Below are 21,798 nucleotides of genomic sequence, written 5' to 3'. Positions count from 1 at the left end.
TTTTTTTTTTCAAATATTTCTATTTTGCACCAGAGATGAAGCTATATAGTAAGTGACTCCCACAACAAAGTGTGTATAATTGGGGACTTTTGATTTTTCTTAGAAACTAAAAGTTTTAGTAACATATTTGGAACAGTTTCACTATTCTACATGAATTTGTAAATTTATCTTTCAGATCAGAGAAAATCCTTTTTGATATAGGTAGCTTTTGTCTAATTCTTATATTTCTCCCTAGAGAAATTCTTATTTACTTTGGTCTATAAGAAAAGCTTTCAGAAAAAATCTTTTTTTTTTTTTTTCATGTTTCTTAAGTACATGGAGGGCCACTTTAATTCAGAATAATACAGACCTTACCTGTACCTTCTTTGTATAGAAGCAAAATCCTTCTTTTGGAAGCATGGAGGTGCTTTAAAGTTGGGATATACTCTACTTGCCTTCTTTTATACTGTTTTTTCCTAACACCTCGCAATGGAAAAGATGGTGATCCAGCTGCAAGCTGAAACAAAACTGTGATGAAATTATTATGGACAATAGTAGTAGAAATGACAAGAATTTGTGTTGTGTCTGATGATAGATATCTCATATGTATTGTGTATTTATTTCTCCTCTGTTTCTACTGCTCTGAAAATGAAACCATAATGAAAGAATAAATGAGTAAGCCATAGAAGTCATCACAGGAAGATGCATTCCTAATATAAGCAGGTATCCATTTATGAGTAGAAAATAAATGAGAGTTTGTGCCATTAACTATATTTATTTTCAAGCAATTTCCTTTTATTTAGAGATATGTACTTGTCTACAGTCTAGGGTCAGGTTACTGTGGATTAGATGAGTTGTTTTTGTTCTAAGTGAAATGGCCAATATTCACATGAAGAATCCACTTACAGTCCAGGAAAACAGATCACAACACACTTTCCAGAACAGTAGCCTTTGTTATGGCAGGCAGAGTTCTCACCAGCCAAACACAACTCCTGGCTTGCTCTTGAGCTGAAATCATTAAAATGTATTTGAAAATTTTCAACATTTAACATTCTAATTCTGAGTTTTCTGTGATGAAAATTAAAGTCCTAATAAAATTGTAATAATTTAGGGCTAACCTTAAAATCTTTATTAAAATTTGGCATATAATGCAAATGTTATTAAAAAATAAATAACATAAAAAGCTATTAAAAGTTATCATCTTAAAACATTACATATAATCAGTTAAAAGACTAGAAGAGGAAATATCTTAATTGGAGAGGAATTATCTTGGAAATCTGATAAAGTATCAAAGTAGGTAATTCAAAGTAGTATCAAAGTGGTAATTCACATTACTTATATTTTTCTTGTATTTTTTGTAGGTCATGTCTGAAAATCTTTCTGAATAACAGTTTTTATTTACAACATTTTGCTTCATGTCTTGTTCACTGCCATTGATTCTTTAAAGAAGGAGACTAGAAGGAATAATAATGGAGATACGTGATGTACATGTCTTTCTATTTTCCATTGTCTGGCCATTCTTTTTGCTTTTCCTTTGGTATGGAGAAACTTATGAGAAAGTGTGAGTACAGAAAACCCTCAAGAAATAAAAACTTCTGTTGTGCAATTATTATACTCCCTTGAATGACCAAAGAGTGCTTTTCATTTAAATTTAATGTATTTTTCTTTAGTTTCTGATTTGTTATTTCTAATAAATAAAATACTGTGCTACTTTGTTGATCTTTATAATCTACATGTAGGCTTCAGTTACACTCATATGTAACACTGCTGAGTGTGAGCAGTTAAATGAATGGGTTTCATTATTTGATGATTAAGTAAAATTTGAATTTTTTAAATCCAACAAAAAACAGTCAAATATGAAGCAGAATTTATGGTGTAGAAAGCCCACAAAAAAAAACATTTATCTAATGCTCATACATGCATGTGTGTGTGCTAATACACACACACACACACACACACAAACATTTGTTAATAAAAACATCTGTTAATCAACAACAACAACAACAAGATTTTATAGTCTTGGTAGGATTTGTTCAAACTCCAACTTTCTTCCTTCTGTTAAAGACAGAACATGTCTAGATTATAAATGATGAGTGTTAATCTATTTCTGTATCATCTTCCTGCTAAAATGTGATTCTACGAATGTCTCCTTCAGATATACTTTAAGAACCAAGCCTGAATATTTGTAATTTATTCAAAAGACTTGGTTTCAAATCCAAATCAAGAATATTTCTCTTCAGGTTTCATATTATTTTAAAACGATATCATGAATGCATCTTGGACTAGTTTCCACAGTTCCATACTCTTGTAACTTATATCCATTATCTAACTGCTGGAAGCAAATCAGTCTCTTTGACATACAGTGATATTTACTGCATAGGAGCCTAACTTGTAGAAATAAAGGAATACATTAACTATTCCACACTGAAAAAAAAAAAATGGTCACTGAAAGTAAATGTTATTACTGATGTTCAGTTTGAATGTTGTAGTGCTGGATTGAGTACTGTTTTACCAGGCCGTCTTGTATACTTCAATATCTGCTTTTGTAAAACATTTCTACCAGTAATAATGGTGTCACTAATTATAAATTCTTTTAGATGCAGTTAGTAAAAGTAACATTTCTGAACAGAAACTAAGCTTTTGGAAAACTTCATAGGCGACAGTATGTTAATTCTGTGGAGAAGAATATTAAAAGAAAAAATGTCTTTTCTACTTCTCTGCACTGAAATCTGACAAAACAAAATAAAACAAAAAAAACTATTTTAGGTTATCAAACCAACATTTCCTATTTTTTATATTTTTTTTTTCTCTGCAAATAACAAAATATGAAAAAAAAATGCCACCTTTCTACTCATCCTGTGTTCATCAATGTTTCTTGCTTCAGTCTAACTTACATAGTTTATCTGGTTTTTATGTGGGTCCACCTTAATAATTTCCTATGTTAATTCAGTTATTTATTCAGCTATCATGATCCTTTTATTCTTTGTTCTCTGAAATCCTGTCTTTATTTTTATATCTAAAATGTCACTATGTCCCTAGCATTTTGTCACACTTACCTGCTGTCTTTCCTTCTGTTTTTGTTTTTGTTTGTTTGTTTGTTGTTTGGTTGGTTGGGTTGGGTTGGTTTTATTCTCTTTAACGATTTTTATCTTGTACGAATCTGTCTACCATACTTTATACTTGAAGAGGTAATATAAGAATATTTTTTTCTTAATGCTTTTCGTACTAATGGCAAAATTCTCATTTTTCTGTCTATATCTTTTTCCCTCACTCTGCTGATCTCAGGGCACTGTTTTGCTCAGCAAGCTAGTCAGTGACTTGCAGGAAGATGAGGTACTAAATAATTCTGCACTGAACACAGAAATAATTTTCTCCTTTTTGAAAACTTGCTTTTCCTCCTCTGACTCATTCTTCAGCAGTCTGCACTCACAGGATGAACATCCAGCTTAGCCTCTCTCATTCTTCTGTCTCATTTTGACACTTGTGCCAATAGCATACCTCTTCCACTTTATATCTCTTCTTGTTTTGCACATGCCTTCAAGTTCTTTAAATATTTTGAAATAGGTATTTTCTGAAGGTTTGGTAAGGTTTAGCGTCATATATATATATATGTAATACGTATACATACGTTATATATACATGTATATACACACACATATATATATTACAAAACAGTAAAAAAGATGTAATTTTTCTTTTTCCTTAACACTCCCATATTACGCAGGTTTAGTATCTTATTTTTATAACCTGACTGTCTTTCAGAGTATAAACAAGAATCTTCACTGGGTTTAAGAAATTATGTTTTTATTTATTTTCTTTCACTACAAAGAAGAAAAACATTAAGTCCCATGCCTAGTGCACCTAGCTGAAACTCAAGAAAAAAAAATGCTTTTTAATAGTTGAATGAGTCAGTGATTTTTGCCAACAACGACCAGATTTCTCCTTAGTCATGAAGTTACAAAAAAAAAAGGTTTAACTTCACTAAGGCCAGCACTTGAAAACTTCATAGAAGTTTAACCTATTTTACTTTGGGTATGCATACATAAAGGGATGTTGGTCAACGACAGGTTTCATGAGCTCTACGTATTGTACAATATGAAAACTATCTGTAACAGAGCATTGTAAACATGCTTCAGTAAATATGACATTTAAAGCTGTCATAGGTATTCTTTTCATTTTTCTTGATGTGGGACAAACATAAGCTATAAAGAGATAAACATCTCATGTGATTTAACTTCCAATAACCATTGACAGGGCAAGAGGACAAGCATTTGTTGACTCTGATCTTAACTAATCTCCATCTTTTGCTCAGTTATTTTACTGTTGAAAGATTTTTGCATTATATGATTGATTGGCAGATTCTTCTTTGTACAAGAAAAAATGGAAGAGGCTTACTCTGTGCTTAGTAGTCTGTGGTACAGATGCTTCCTGATAAAATGAGGTTTAAATAAATGAATATGAAGGAAGCTTATAGTGTTTATTTGTAGTGTATTGTGCTCCCAATTTAATCAAAAATATATTCGTCTTGTGAAAACTTCCTGAATTGAATAGGTAATCAGTTTGAATTGAATTGAATAGGCTTAGATATGTTACTTCTGTCAGTAGCTGCTTTTTAATTAATATATTCCTAAACTGTCTGAGATAATTGAAATTAGGGGGAAAAGAATCTACTGTTTTACCTAAACTCTTTAGAAAATAAGATTTTCTTCTGATTTAAGTTCTTATTAAATATGTAGTCATCACCTCTTACTTGTTGTTGGGTTTGCCTTACTGTGTTTATATTTTCATTCCAGGCTTTTGACCAGTCAAAGAGTGCAAGTGGAAAACCATAGGTGAAAATCAAAGAGATAGCTGGTATTGCATTAAACATAATCAAGTAATTATAGAAAAGAAAATCGTGGGTCAACATTCAGACAAATACTTGATAGTTAAGTATAGTAAGAACTGAGATACCACTTTCTCTTTCTAGACATATCCACTTACAGAGAAAATGAACCTTAGAAACTTGGGAATTTTGTTCATATGACAAAAGGTATTAAAAACAAACAAAACAAAACAAAACAAAACAGAACTTTATGTTGTTTAATTGCAAAAAATAAGCTAAAATACTTTATTAAGTGACTGTATCACTGTAATGGAAATTAATTAATAGTTCTGTCTCTATGAGTTTGTATGCATTGTTGAACCATTAAGTGAAATGCTTTTCAAATGTCCTGTATGGACTATAAATCACTTTAATGAGAGCAGCAAACTAAAGTGCGCTTTTATCATTAAAACATTGGTCTGGCTAAAGTTCAACATATTAAGCAAAACCAACTGTGGCTTAAGTCTTATCTAAAGGAGACAGGGAAATTTGACTTTTATTAAGTGTGGTTAAGCATTTAGATTCTTCTGGTCTTTTCAACAGCCATTTAAAGTTAACAAAATGTCAGAGATTTCAGAGTTTTAAGTCTGCAAACTGCCCTCAAAGTCCAATACAGCTTACAGAAAGTTGCTTCGGTAGCTCACCATTCCATTTATTCACTTCTGTAATGACTATATATACATTAATTTATATTAATATAAATGATGTGATTTCTATTTGTGTTTGTCCATCAGTTTCTGTCAATCCATACTGGGGAAGAGATCTCAAAGACAACACACATCAGGTTTCACATCAGATATTAGAGCATTCACCATAAAGTTTGTAACACAAAAATGCTCGAGCATTCAGTCCTACCTGACACTGAGGAATTCACACCACTTGCTAGATGGTTTTTGTCCATGTGGATCCTCTGGTGTGTAATAATAGGTGTGTTAGTAAAATCAGTTACAGGGAACAAAGGCAGCAGGCATGGCTGCCAAGAGTTTCCCTGATTCACCATCAAGAAAGGAAATGTGGTGCCCAACAAGAAATAAGCTTCTTCCATGGAACTAGGACTCCAGATCAACCTGAGCAGCATTTACATAGTGCAGCACAGACAGATATGACTTATGCCAGACTGACCCAAATGAAATGTTTATGTATTGATCTAAACAATGAAATTACATGGCATGTTTTCAAAGCTAAAGTCAGTGTTGTTGTTATTGTTGTTGTTGTTGTTGTTGTTGTTGTTGTATTGTGTTTGTTTGGGTGTTTGTTTGTTTGTTTTTAAATATCTGACAAATATTTAGAGCAGGGATAGTATGGAATCCTGTGGCCAGCCATGTTTGTCAAGTAATTTGCAGGATGATCAGGTAACACCTGCCTGAGTGCTTCCCAATTGCTGTGTGCTCAACATATGACTTCTCTGGTAAAAAGGCAGGCCTGAAGCCACATGTTAAAGACACTGTTTATTTTAACAGAGGAATGTGGTAAATGGTAAGACATGGGTATTGTGAGCAACCACATCATGATGACCTCTGGAGACCCATAGAAGAGAATGTAGCAGAAAACATGAACAAATCCGAAGTTTATATCCACTATATATCTATATAAATCCATTATAACAGCTGGATAATGTCCTAATCACAATAGAAAGTATAAGCCCAACATAGGGCTTATAGACTCTCCATGGTGTTTTTGTTTTTGTTGTTGTTGTTCTTTTGTGTTGTTTTTGTTGTTGTTGTTGTTTGTTTGTTTTGTATTTTGAAGGAATTAAAATAGAATAATAATAATTTAAAAAAAAAAAAAAGTTAGAAGGGAACATCTAAACAACAGCTATTCCAACTTCTCATTTAAATAGGGCCTGACCTGAGAGGTTTGGATATTTTTGGATGAGGTAAAAGCTTAAGCTATGGTAGTTTGATGAAAGAGGTGACAACAACAGTGGAGAACACAGGAAAGAAAATCTCTCTGATGTAAGAACGCTAAAAGAAAATATCATTAGAGACAACAGATAAAAAGCAGTCACCTGGAACAGTGATGTTGAAAGAGCATCTGTCAGACTGATGTCTACTTTGATACCTCTTTCTCAAAAATTCTCAATGACAGAGATGCTTATGGCTTTTGTTGCTTGTCCTTTCTTTCTCAGGTGATGATTTTGTTATTGCTTGAATACAGCTTTATGGTATACTAACAGTAAGGTACATTGTCAAAAGTGCTATCTTACTAATGTAACTCATGTTCCATAAATCTGTGACATTTTTATTACCAAAAATTGATGAAGTGACCCAATACACAATATTCAGAATAAATTCAGAATAACATTCAGAATATAGGCTGGTTAATGTAATTCAGATGGTCTATCTTTTGACACTGGATTTTTATCAAAGAGTTAGGTCAAACCAATGATGAATTTCCCCTTTAATTTACATTGCTTTATTGAGCCCTAAGTCTATGTGTGACTTTCAAATGGCTAAGGCATTAGTACTGATATAGAGTCCTTTATTTATGATGATTTTGCATGTACAACTTAAATGCAAGAATAAAACAATTGCAAAACAATAGATCATGTAGGAAGGACTGAAATCATGCATAACTGAATCAACTTAGCTAAGGATAAATTTTAAGAAAAATGTAGCATAAATAGGTATCATTCCCATTGTAACTGGAAGCTTATGATTGAAATAAATTGTGGAAGTGCATTTTTTACTAACATTTCTACCTTTAAATAACTTATAAATCCTTGTAAGGACTCATAGGAGATCTTACGACTAGTGAGCTACCTCTGTGTTGTTTGTCCACTTAATGCCTTTGTGATGTTTAGATAGCTTGCAGTGTGAGTTACTTGGCCAATTGGTTTCTCGTTGTCTGTATAGTGGCTGTGTTTTGTCTTTCTAAGTGCCTTCTGGGACATTAATGTGTCTCTTCTACCTTTCTGTTGATCTTTTGTAAAACTTGTATGAAACTATCACTCAGAATTCTTTCAACTTTGGCTGAAAATGGCTAATAAGCTTAGAATATTGAGGAGACAAGTGTGACAGACAATGTGATCCCATCTGAGTTGGTCACATAGGAAACCAAACAGGCATTTTATTAATTCACTTAATGTATTAAGCACAACTGATCTTATTGTTGGACTGTTTCAATTATCTAAAATACATGTCAGGAATATTATAAAACCATACTCTTAAGCCTATTTGTCACCTCTACGGGTATGGATAAGTTCTTCATGTTCCTTTAATTTTTACATTCATATTTCTAGCTGTAATGTCCATCTTTTTTTTTGGAGGTTTCTTAAACCACATTCTGAAATGAATGTATTCACATTTGGTTCATAGTTAACTTAAATGCTATTGGAAAGTTCATTTGTGTAGTTGGATTCTCTAAGAGAAACATGATATTTCATCTGTCCCTTTACCTGCTGTTTCTTCTGTTTCAATAAATTTAAAGTATATTTTATTTTAAAAACCCTTTTCAATTCTCTTTGCCCTGTCAATTTTCTTATTCACTCCAAATTCCTTATCTGACACATCATGATGTCAACAACTTTGCAAAGTTTAAGAGGTGTTTATGTATTTTATCCTCCATTTTCTCTGGGAGGAGCTCCCCACAAACCTCCACAAAGCTGCACTAGTATCATCCTCTGAAATCATTTCTTAAAACTTTCGTCTCCACAGAGTTTCTGCAAAATTTGACAGCGGGGTGTTATTCCAAGGGCAGTCAAGGCTGACCAATTTTATTTTCCCTGTCTTCCTGTGCTCTCACATCTATTCTATGTCCATATTTTACTTTTATCTTTTACTTAATCTAGAAGATACTAGTGTCAGAGAGCATCTTTTCTCTTTCCTTGTAACATCTGTCCTGATGATTTCCCAGTCTCTGCCAAGGGAACATGGGTATTGCACGACAGTTAATATTTTTATAAATAGTTGACCATTGGGAAGCTTAAAATACATAAGCTTAATTAAAAAAAATACATCAAGGTTAATCAAAGTTATTTTAGAAAATTCCATTTCACATGTTATCTGGTGACCATTCATTTCAACTTCTTCACTACTGGCTTCACTAGGACATATCTTCAAATGAAGGCACTGATGTGGGATCAGAAACATTGCTTACATTCTAAAACAGTGTCAAAACTGGCCTCTATGTGTTTAGTTCAGAATCACACCTATAATAAGATATATATAAAAGTTTTGTTGTTGTTTTTGTTTTGTTTTGTTGGTTTTTTTGTTTGTATGTGTTGGGTTCTGTTTGTTTGTTTGTTTGTTTGTAATTGGCACTAGCAATTCCACGGCCCCTTAACTGTAGCTGGGTATTATGTAGGATGATTCCTTAAAGCTTCTCCCATTTGCAGCTACCAACCATCATACTGGGAATGAGCTGGGAATGCAAGGGCCAGCATGAGAAAATCCAAGGCCAGGTTTCCTTTATCCTGGCCTCATGCTGGCCATCCCCCAATATGTGTTACCAGCACAACGCAAATGACCTACAGTAAACTCAGGGATCAGGGATACTGATCACTTTTATTCAGAAAATAACAAAGCTTGCAAGTAAGCAGACTCATTTTATGAAACAGGTGATTCCCATTATTTCTTGATTCTTTCTCATATTCTGAGTACCTAAGACGTAATGTTTTGGCAATGAGGTTACATTTCACAGAATCACAGAATGCTTGAGGTTGGAAGGGACCTCTGAGTTCATCTAGTCCAACCACCCTGCCAAACAGGGTCACCTAGCACTTGTTGCACAGGATCACATCCAGGCAGGTTTTGAACATATCCAAAGAAGGAGATTCCACAACTGCTCTTGGCAACCTGTTCCAATGCTCTGTCACTCTTACAGTAAGGAAATGTTTTCTCGTATTCAGCCTGTGTTTCAGTTTGTGCCTGTTGCCTCTTGTCCTGCCACTGAGCACCACAGAAAAAAATGCAACCCCATTTGTACACATTGATAAGATCCCATCTGTGTCTTCTCTTCTCCAGGTTAAACAGTCCCAGCTCTCTCAGCCTGTCCTTGTATGAGAGATGCTCTAGTCCTCTAATCATCTGCCAGCTCTCATCATCCAGCCCTCTCCTAGACTCATTCCAGTAGCTCCATGTCCCTCTTGTACCGGGGAGCCCTGAACTAAACATATTCCAGGTGAGGCCTCACCAAGGCTGAGTAGAGGGGGAGGATCACCTCCCTCAACCTGCTGGCAACACTCTTCCGAATGCACCCTAGGATAACATTGGTCTTCTTGGCCACAAGGGCACATTGCTGGCTCATGGTAAACCTGCTGTCCACCTGGACTTCTAGGTCCTTTTCCCCAGGGCTGCTCTACAGCAGGTCCGCCCCCAGCTTGTACTGGTGCCTGGGGTTATTCTGCCCTAGCTGTAGAACTTGCCTTTGCTGAAATTCATGAGGTTTCTCTCCAGCCAAACTCCAGTCTGTCAACGTCCCTCTGAATGGCAGCACAGCCCTCTGGTGTAACAGGGGTGATATGTTTCTTTGAAATATATTTTTCTTTACATGACAAAGTTGCAAGTTGCAATAATGGTATTTAATTTCTTGATTGTGTCAGTTTCTCTTATTCTAAAAGCACAAACTAGATGTTATTATATGTTATAGTCACAAAATTAATCTAAAGACTGCTAACATACCTCCCTGTTGCACAAGTTCATCATGAAGATCCAGTACCAGGAAGAGGTTTGACTGTGTATTGGGTTTATACAGGTAAGGGTTTGGTAGCAGGGGGGCTTCAGGAGTGGCTTCTGTGAGCAGAGCCCAGCAGCTGCCCCATGTTGGAGCAGAGCCAGCTCCAGCTGCTCCTAAAGGGACCCACCGCTGGCCAGAGCCCTGTCATGAGCCATGAGCGATGTTGGTTGTACCTCTGGGGAACCAGATTTAAGAAAGGACAAGAAATGCTGTGCAACGTCTTAGATGGAGGAGTGAGGAAATATACAGAGAACCAGCCCTGCAGACCCCAGTCCAGAAGTCAATGCAGAAGGAGGGCAGGAGGTGCTCCAGGCATGCAGCACAAGTTCCCCTGTGGCCTGTGGAGAGGCCCTTCGTGGAGCAGGCAGTCCCCCTGCAACCCATGGGTCGCACATGGAGCAGATCTCCACACTGCAGCCCGTGGAGGAGCCCATGGTGGAGCAGATGGATGTGGCCTGGAGGAGGCTGCAGCTTGTGGAGGACCCCCACTGGAGCAGGCCCCGGGCCAGAGCTGCAGCCCGTGGAGAGGAGCCCATGCAGGAGCAGGGCATCTGGGGGGGAGCTGCCACCCGTGGGGGACCCGTGCTGGAGCAGTTTGCTCCTGACGGATGGACCCCATGGTACAGACCGATATTGGAGCAGTTCTTGAAGAGCTGCTGTCTGTGACAAGCCCCTGCAGGCTCAGTTTGGGAAGGATGGCATCCCATGGGAGGGACCAAGGACCTGCAGAAGACAGAAGAGGCCGTTGGGGGGGGGGGGGGGGTGGCGATTTGTACGTGTTCTTAGTTTGTTCTTAGTTTCTCACTGTTACTCTGCTAGAGATAGCCAATAAATTATATTAATCTCCTCACCTTGAGTCTATTTTGCCTGTGATGGTAATTGGTGGGTGATCTCCCTGTCCTTATCTCAGTCTTGAGGCCTTTCCATTCTGTTTTCTCTCTGTTTTCCTTTGAGGAGGGAGAGAATGAGAGTGGTTGTGGTGGAGCTCAGCTTCCCAGCAGGGTAAAACCACCACAGACTGCCACCAAAAATTGTGAAAGCAAAGCTAGAAAAGGATTGCTGTATCCCTAGAAAACAAAATATCTTAATCTTTCATATGTACTTTGCAGAACTGTATTTCATGTTACACTCTGAAAACTATTATTAGCTAAGAGATTGTATAAAGAGATTATATTTGTTTTCTGAACTTGCTGAAGGACTGTGCTTGTACTTGAAACATCAATAGCTTTGACCTGAAAGATTAAGGTCTTGTAAGTATTTGTTTAATATGAGTAGCAATCTGAAACATAGTTGTATGACAGTATTGTTATTGACATAGCTCACTAGACATAACACCTAATTCTCTATAGAGTTCTAGGTGTTCTGTGAACTTTAATTCTTCATATTATTGGATTCTGACTTCATCACAGAGATCCAAACCCCTAGTTTCCAATGCTTTTAGTTCCATGGACTTTTAGTTCAGTAGATGTAAATAAAATATCAGAAGAAACTTCCAAGCCCTTTAAGAAGCTGAAATTATTGCATGTGCACAGTAAGAGTTTTCAAGAGTCCTTGCTCAGTTTGGTTTCCTTTCTTGAGAGGGTGGAATACTTGAAAATATTTACAGAGCATGATTAAAGCAGAAGGTCCAACTCTTATTGACAAGATGAATGAAAGTAAACCACCACTGAAACTATTTTGATCCAATCTGTGTAATAGTAAGAAAAAAAAGCAATAACGAAAACTTTTCTCACACAAGCTCACTTTGAGGTATCATCTTTTGGTTTTATTTTGTAGGAAATGGTATTTTATTAAAATAACAGTACTTCATTATAGCTATCATCTTCTTATTTCTTCTTATATTAAGTCTTTGGATTCCCATTGAGTTTTCTGGCACTTGATCAAAATGGATAAAAACAATTATTTATTTCAGAATTCTTATTCATTTCAAGAAGTGGGATGAACAACATGTGTCTATTTATTTTACCTAAATTTTTTGATTCATTATTGAGAAAGATCATTTTTTCCCATTAAGGTTTAATAGGGTTGAAGATTCACGATCCATATTTGCAGAAACTCTAGAAGCTTAAAACATCAGAGTTTCAGCATAAGAACTTGCAAGTCATCCTTATTATAATCCCCAAAATTTGACTGAATGTTCCCAAAAACAAAACTATTAGTTTTCAAGTTTTAACTGTAACTGATGTTAGGAGGGGAAAAAAATCTCACATTCTTCTTAATACTTTCCTTCCAGTGACAGTAATAGCCAACTCCCACAAGGTACTTTCAAGACTCACATGAACTTCCTGTAGCAAAACAAGAACCTAGCATATGATCTATGGATTCTTGTAAGTAGAAAAGTTCAAACTATATTCTCTTTACTATTTGTTGATGTTCACAAACCTATCTTGCAGACTAGACCTACGCTTCAGCTAACACAGCTCTGAATTTCTTCCTCCAAAACATCGTTTTGCAACATCATTGAAGCTGTGAATGCCCCATTTCTGGAAGTGTTTAAGGTCAGGTTGGATGGGGCTTTGAGCAGCTTGGTCTAGTGGAAGGTGTTCTTGCCCATGGCAGGGGGTTGGAATTAGAGGCCGTTTCCAACCAAAACCATTTGATTCTATGATTCTGTGATTCTGTGATATAGTGAGTAAGAATTCAGTCTTCACCCAAGCTGAACAGTAGGCACAGAGGAAAGATGCTGCTGTTATAATATAGTGTTATGGAAGCATCAGGTCCGGAACAGTGAAAAAAGCACATAGAGCTAGGAATTATTCAGAAAGGAATATGGAAGGGAAAGCATTACTAGCATTATTATGCTACTGTGTAAATTCATTGGTCAACTACATTTTGAATGCTTCCATTTCTTCTATATTATTTTTGAGATGTGAGAACAAGAATTGAGAAAAGTGCTGAGAAAGGTATCAGGGATGATCAAAGTTAAAAAAGAACATCTGTATAAGGAATAACTAAGTAAACTAGGACTCTTCGGCTTGGGAAAGAGATGAGTGTGGAGAGATAGAAAGTCTACAAAATCATTCGCTCTTTTCTAGTACAACGACTTGGGAACATTAAAAGAAATAGATAAACAGAAAAATAAAAGATGATCCTCAGGATGTTGCATGTGTCCAAACCTTGCATGGGTTTAAAAAGAATCCAGACAAATTAAGAACTAGTCAAAAACAAGACTCATGGCTCAGAAATTATTTTGTCATAACTACTGGCTGTAAAGACATACACAAAGCATTTGATGAATTGCTTGTACTCTGAGAGGATGTTCTGGGCAAGGATAAAATTTGGTCTCACTCATTTAGGTCACTGATGTGTACAGCTGCAGTCTGTGTCTATATATGCATGAAAGAGATGGAATTAAGTGCACAAACACATTTTGACCAAATACAATGTTGCCACTTTTTTAACATATCTTGAAATGTTTCCTTAGCTTAAAATATTGTTATAAAAAAAAAAAAAGAGAGAGAGAAAAAGAAAAAAGAAAGAAAGAAAATCATCTTCACATTTCACTTTAATACATTCCTTACAAATTTTAAATTAATAAATTATTTATTTTAAATGGCATATTTCTAGGAGCACCAGTTTTATTTGGTTGAAATATTTCAGACTTTGTAATAGATGAACTCTCTCTTGTTTTCTGAAAAGAAAATAGACAATATGGAATGATAAAAGAAAAACATTTTACAGCTTTAAACATCTTATCTGTCAAATTATCCGTTCCTAAAGTTGTTGAAGATCTTTATGAGAGCATGGACTTGTATTTGCTGTCTTTGTCTAAAAATATGCTGCCACCCAAGTGTGCTCCCCCAATATCATACAACATTTCCCAACACAACCAGATCTAACTCTGAACAATTGTAGTTTTATTTAAAATGCACTTATTCTACACATATTCTTTGGATTTTCCCTTTAACTTTGGGCCAGATGGTGCCAGCAGGAGCTTGTAATGTGAAGCTGTTCTCACAAATAAGGAACTTTTGAAGACATTGCCCTTCAGTGAACTGCTGTAATATCAAAGGCTATTGAATTATTTATTTATTTATTTATTTATTAGAGGCAAGGTTTGGTTTGTTGGTATTGAATGAGGTGAGAACACAGATTTTTTCTATTTTCCAGGTCTGAACATAAAGATGGTACTGATTATCACCAGCCTCTGCACAGAACACCGCAGCAGAACAAGGCGTATTGTATATGACACAGACTCCCATGAGTATTGACACCATTTCATTTTTAACTTCTCTGTTTAGGCTGTTCAGTATCTATTGGAAGACTTAGTGTGTGAAATAGGTGGTACGAAAGAAAGTAAATTCAGCAGAAAAATGGAATTCAACTTTTTGACTGTTTTCTTCCATTCTAACCATCCTGGCTTGCATAGTTGCAGTGGTGATGGAAGTTGGTATTTTAAATTGAGGGAATGAGTAATTGTTTTCAATAGGTGCAATAGTTACCGCTGCAGGCAAACATCATAATTAAAGCAAGGCTCCAGCACATATACATAGTGAATAAAAGGAGCTTTACACACCCTGTTACATAGTGGAGAAACAACAACTATGGCAGTTAGGAAGACTTCTCAGTTATTAAATACAACAAACTTAATATTTTTCATTTTATTTTAAACCAATGATACCATATCTGAAAAAGCTGAAAATAAGATTTTAGCTTGGTGAGACATCTAATATTTTGATGTTTGTTTTCTTTCCCAAGGAAATCCTAAGCTTTTAAACTTTCCAGAGAATAAACCTTTCCAGGAAAGGTTGATTCAGCAGTGAAGATATTTTTCACTTAGAATGGGTTCAGTCTTATTTTACATCCACCTAAACCAGTATTGTGAGTTACAGGAAAAGCAACACAGCTGTCTCATTCTTTAAAAATTGGACTTCTCAACTGCCAGGGAAATGTACTTTAGCTGGGAGTATTCCTCTGTGGATAAACTTGCTCTGATATATCATGAGAAAAATAATCTAGCCAAACTGAAGCAGTGTGAAGTACCCATACTGTACTACCTCAATGAGGTTCTAAAACTGTTTAGGAAAAAAAGCATAAAAGCATCCAGACTGAAATCTGTTGAGGTGGATATACCTAATTGGAGAAGAAGTTTTGCAACTGAAAACAGTTTGACAATACACTTTCCCATACATGTCATGATTTGAAAAACCTGGGTTTTATTTTAAAGAAAGTCTTTGTTAAATATGGAGAGCTTAATCAATGTCATATATTAAATAACACTGAGTATGAGCCAGAACCACTTAAGATCCAATTTTCCAACTTATGTTCACTAACATCTAAATTGCATGAAGTTCTGTTGATATTATATGCTTTATGATATAAAGTTCCACTTTCCACATGAATGAGCATTGAAGAATTGTGCCTTAATTTATTCTGCAATGCAGTTAACATTGGACATAATACTATGATACGTAAGACACCCTGTGAGATGATACAAACATTAGCTAAATATTTTACTTAAGTTTGAATGCTTTCAGCTGTATCTACTGGCAGAATACATTTTGCTCGGAGCACAGCCATTTATTTTCTGTGGTTATGGACTCTTTCTTTATTCTTAAGGTCAGTAGCTAAAGGGAAGTAATCTACAATTCTTGTTAAAACTTCCTCTTTCCTAAATATCGTGTTGTTTGGAGGCTTCACACTTCTTTTATCTTCAGCGTTTCGAATATGCAGTTTTGAGAAAGCTGTGTAGCAAGTGAAATTAAAGGAAAACCGTGTTAATTATTCCTTCTTCTGTCTATATTTATGTTACCAGTATATTTTATTAACACTTTTGTTTACTTCTGTGTTTTAAAAAACTTCTATTTTTCATGAGTTGATGGAATCATTTCCACACTACCTTCAAATTTAGTGGGTTTTTTTTGTTTGTTTGTTTGTTCGGTTTTAGTGGTTTTAGGTGATTCAAAGAATGAGCAATGCTTAGAAAGTCAAAGGGAAAAAAATGCTTAAGAAACACAACATGCCCATATCAACACAATGGTCCAAATCTTTTTGAAATTCCAGTGTTGGAAATTATATTTGTGGCAGGTTTCTGTGCGTATATAACCCACTACTATTTTCATATTATCAAAATCTGGACTAGATTCAAGACTGATTCAAGCTTCTTGAGAGGTAGGAGAATGTTTTCCTTGCCGTGTAGTGGACAACTTTTGGAAAAAGAATTGAACGAAGATGGTCAGTGCAGAGATCTGGCTAGTAAATCCTCCTTTCACCGCATGGTTTTCTTACTTAATTAAAAGCTTAAGAATCATTGAATCTTAGGTGTCATTTCTAGGTAAAAACCAAAAATCAGTCAAAAATCTAGCTGTATGAGGCCTTGTTTCTTTGTTCACTAAAGTCCCTTGTTTGGATGGAATGGAAGCTTTATTTTGGATAACTGTGCTTAGAAGCTAGACATCGCACAACAAAATACCTCAATTTTAATATGTGGGATGTATAAAATTTCTTATTTCCTCTCTTAATTTTCCACTCAAATTTATAGACTTTCTCATTTAGTCCTCTCATAACTCTTTCTTTGGTTCACCATTTATTTTACATTCTCCTTGAGAAAGAGTATTAATATAAACATCAATGTAGGCTTTGCAGCCAATGTCTGTGAATTTAATTCTGACCCTGGCTAATAACAAAGAGTACCTGAATCTTAATAAGACATACTCAATTCAGTAAAATGTTTCTCTTTAAAAACTTGAAAATCTCTTTGGTGCTTAGGTTATTGAATTTCTTCTCCATGTGTATGTCTCTTAACAACGCCAAAAGAGAAGGAGGAATGAGGAATTGGTCTGTGATGTTTATAGCATATTTCTGTTTCATAGCATGTCTTCTCTTTGTCTCAGACTTCCATTGTATTTTCCCCTTTAATTCTCAATTTGTTCCTGAGGAGTTATATAACAAATTCCTTTATTGCTGAAGACTCACACTGCGACAGACACTTCATTCAATCATTGGCAGGTCATTTTGGCCAGACGGGAACAGTTATTGAATTAGAGCTTTCCAGTTGTGAGTAATTACATTGAAGAAACGTTTGTGATGTCTGTATCTAACTAAAATAATTAATATACTCCATATATTTTTTCAGTGTAATAACAATTTAGAAATTGATTCATTAGTAAAGAATCCCTTATTGATGAAGTCCTTTATTTTCCTCAGACATGGAAAGAATTAAAAAAGAATAGTTCAGTAAAACATTTGAAAGCAGATTTGTTTTCTCTTTTATCCTTATCTTACATACTACTAATTTATATAATTTTGTGCATAATCATTTTAAGTGAGTAATAAATGCCTCCAAGTATAACATGTTTTCTCTGACTTGCATTTCAGTGATTAACATAACAGGTCATACGTATTTGCCATATATCCTCAAATGACAAATACGAATTCCTCACAGCAGCACATCAATTATTCTAAAAGAATGATTTCATTCTTCTGTGTCGCTTTTAAGTTCTGTGATATGCAAGAGTTGAGTATCAAGGATAAGCCTTAGCTGTAATAGAACTTAAATTTTGATTATAAATTGTGGATTCTGTAGGATGTATGTTCAATTTCAAATGCATAAAGAGTACAGTACACAATAAAGAACTAGCAGCACCGAACAAATGTTTTCTTCTTTGTTACTTTACTAATGTGATGGTCATTTTCACAATATCCAAATAGTTGATTTCTGCAATTAAAGATTACCTGTTGTTTTCTATCTCTTATTCTTTCATGGTCATATGTGAACACAAACATGCACAAAATATTGCTTACTTTCACAGTGAATCTACTTTGGCAAAGTTGCTAGAACGAGGAGCCAGACTGAATCAAGTTTTTTGATTTTTAATCAATCTTATATTCCTAGTTGCTATTCCTCTTATCCTAGCCTCAAGCCGCTCATTGCCTTTTTGTCTTTTTGCATTAATGTTATATTCAATAAATAGTTTGGGGAAGATCCAGATGAAGTATTCCTATTACAGATATGGAAGAAGAAATTATTTACCATTTTAAGGGTGGTTCAGAAAGACACAAAAACCGAGTTCAATGTATTAAATCAGTACACACTTAATAATTTGTATACTTTTTTTAAGGAGCTGGCCAACTATTTCCCTGGATTATTAATTTCAATTTTTAAAAAGTCTTGCAGGAAACTGAGAGTTTTAAAGGACTACTAAGCTAATATATCAATAAATTTAAAAGGTAAATGGGATGACCTGAATAATTACTGGCCTGTCAGTGTGACACTGATCCCAGGCAAAAGTAATGGAATGACTTAGAGGCGATTCAATTAATAAAGAATTACATACATAATTAATTCCCATGAAAAAGGACTATGGAAATTGTGCCTTTGAAACAATCTTGGCACTTCTTTTATTGCTTTGTCTTTAGTTTGTGATTAAAGACAGCAGTAATGTAAATTTTGTGTAAAATAAGGTTTTCTTCTTGGCCTTATATTATCTTAAATTTTCATCAGCAATGTGGAATAAAATACTATCACTGTTCCAGTTTGCAGAAGAAAAGGTGTAGGAGAGAGTAGATAAAGATCAACTTGTAAAGAATGATATGGATTGTCTAATTAAACTCCAAGTAGTATGTTTGTAACTGTGTGAGCGAGTGTGAAGTCTAAGAGGACAATCTCTGAGAAAAATTTTCAAGGAAAATCTGTAGATCCTACTTAAAGGTTTCTGGTATGGGATTTCTAAAAACTTGGGACTGTGGTAAAGAAACTTCTAATCTTGAGCTCCTAAGTGGTACAAGCAATTAATAATTTGAGAATGCAGAAACAGTGGGATTTTGAATGCAAGACATATTATCTGTGTTGTTTTTTCCTGTGTTTCTATAGAAACTATGTATTTCTAGAGTAGTAGAGAATTTCTTGATTTCCCAATTCCGCCCCCCCCAAAAAAAAAAATGGGTTCTGAGAAATGAAAATAATTAAAGGATTTGACAGTATACCTTGTAATGGGAGACTCCTGGAGCTCAAACTGATAGTTAAAAGGAAATGGATTGTTCATAATCTAGAAGGATCAATATGGGAAACGGAAACTTCAGAATAGAGGCTTTTCATTAAAGCAGGCAAGGAGAAAATAGCATATACTAGCTAAAAGCTAAGGAACATCAGCCCTGAATGGAAAGCACACTTTCAATAGTGACTTCAAATGGATCTTTCTCATAGCAGTAGTGAATTTTCTATGAGTGGGAAATAGAAATGGAGATTGACAGCTTTTCTAAAAGGCATCTTGTGGCTCATGGGGGTATTAATTCAGCAGAGTCCTGATATATAGCAGAGGAGGCCAGAAAAGACATTCACTGTGATCCCATCTAGCTTTATTATTTACAAAACTGTTAAGAGCATGCAATTTTAATGTTGTTGTACATCATAAAAACACCATCTCTACACATGCATATTTATCCTGTTTTGACAATAAGAAAAAAATCTGCACCAGTACTGTTCTCAGGTATTAGAAAGTTGGAAGATAAGTCCTCCACCTGAATGGTATTCTCCCTGTGCTTGCCCTTCCCTATCCAGTTCTGCTCCATTTGCCTTAAATTAGAATAGTGTTCTTTGGAATACAATGAAAATCACATAATTTTTAGGAATGTAGGTTTTAGCCTGTGTTGCCAGCTCTAATCCTTTGTATACTAGCTTCCTGAACGCTCTTGTTCTGGTTATCCTCTCTCTCACTGACTCAGGCCCTAAAACTGCCTAAACAGTGGAAACATTCTGGTAACTTTTTGCCTGGATTTTTACGTGCATGGGAAATTGTTGAGGAATCACACACTATGAGGCTTTAAGTCACAGCTAGCTGGCTAGATTATTTCTTATGCCTCAGTGTAATGCAGAGTAACTTTACCCTGTAACAGTGTGATCCTGAGTGCTAATGAGCACCATTAGCTCCATTCAGCAATACATGTAAAACATATCCAACTTGAAGAAAGGGTTCAAAATAGATTTAGCAGCAGTAGAGAAGGGTGCTTGAGGGAGCTCCTTGTCAGCTTGCATCTGTCATTCAGCAAAAGGGTGCAGAGGAAAGGACCTGGTACTGAACAAGGTCATCAGAGCATTTCTGCAGACACCTGGACTGGGACTTGATTATGGCCATCATGTGCTAGGTATTGCCCTGATGGCAGGGCTGGGCCATGGTAATTTGTGTTTGAACAACCCTAGAAGAGGCAGATGTAAGTAAGGGCACCTGGTGATTGTCATTTCTTAGAGGATGCTGTGTTAGAAAGTCTGTAGTGGTCCCTTTCAAACCAAATTCCATGATCATCCTCCCCTCCCCACCTTGAATGTTGCCTTGAGCACCATCAAGAGCTCCATGGGAGTGTCTGGCCTTTACAGTTGTATCCCAACATGCATCATCCTCTTACAAGCAGGCTGGAATAGCTGTGCTGTAGAAAATGCCCAACATGCTTTGAATCTGCAAGCATTTTTTGTTTTCCTTTGAGTTAGCAACATCACCACTCCTTCCCACTTCTCTCTTGCTTGTCTCTCTGCAGCACAGGCAAGGCACAGTGTTTTTCACTTGCTGTATGGTGTTGGTAGCATTCATTCCAGCAGCCTGTAGACTCTTGCTGTGGAGAGATGACATTTGTTGTTGGCATGCATTCACCTGTACGTTTACAGATAGTTCTAGACAATTATGTTCTGGTTTTAGGACATTGACCAAGCAAATTTTGTGAGCTCTCACAGCACTATTCTCATCCAGTTGGCCAAGGTGATCCTTAACTAAGCCAGGCACAGCCCTTTTGTACAGGGGAGACTGAGGTACTACCCCTGTTCAAAGTGGCCTGGGAGACCCTCGAGCTTTTTTCATAAGGGGGCTACTATGCAGAGTGTGGCCACATTGATAGGAATGAAAGAAAAGGAAATGAAGAAATTTATTTCCCATAGAGTGGAGGAGACAGAAGACACCTGTACTTTTTAATCCCCCTTCTTAGAGATCACCATGGCCCAACTGATCACGAGTATCATCTGAGAGAGCCCTTACCTGGCCTGTCTAGAGCCAACAATCCTCAGTCCCTGACAGCAGGTTGACACTATTTGCTCTGTATGTGTTCATGGGAAGGTGGATTTTTTGTTCCTGTTTTCAGGTTGTAGCCCACTTGACACCCATGTGTGCAACTCTAGCATGTCTGACACACATGCAAGACCTGTGAGTCCCTCAAGCATGAGAAATGGCACTCCTTCTGAGTGTAGTTTCTGCCCCTCTTTCAATGGACACCATGTGGCAATGTTTGCTGTGCCAGCCTGGTGCTTCTCTCCAGACGAGACAGTGCTATAGTCTGTGGCATACAAGTTAGCTAGA

At 35.9% G+C, this 21,798-nt stretch overlaps 1 long non-coding RNA gene across 1 annotated transcript in view; it reads left to right on the top strand.

Moving 5' to 3' along the window:
* The window catches only part of LOC310889662, a 44,926-nt gene extending 26,731 nt beyond the window's left edge, over positions 1-18,195 (top strand). Inside the window, exons 2-3 of the long non-coding RNA XR_014576705.1 lie at positions 12,753-12,846; positions 14,630-18,195. This is a non-coding gene — a long non-coding RNA (uncharacterized lncRNA). The remainder of the gene's footprint in view (positions 1-12,752; positions 12,847-14,629) is intronic.
* The last annotated feature ends 3,603 nt before the right edge of the window (positions 18,196-21,798 follow it).

The sequence above is a fragment of the Anser anser genome (genome assembly GCF_964211835.1).
Source record: "Anser anser genome assembly, chromosome: Z".
NCBI lineage: Eukaryota > Metazoa > Chordata > Aves > Anseriformes > Anatidae > Anser > Anser anser.
The sequence above is the reverse complement of the archived record's forward strand: the minus strand, read 5'-3'. Positions and strand labels throughout refer to the sequence as shown.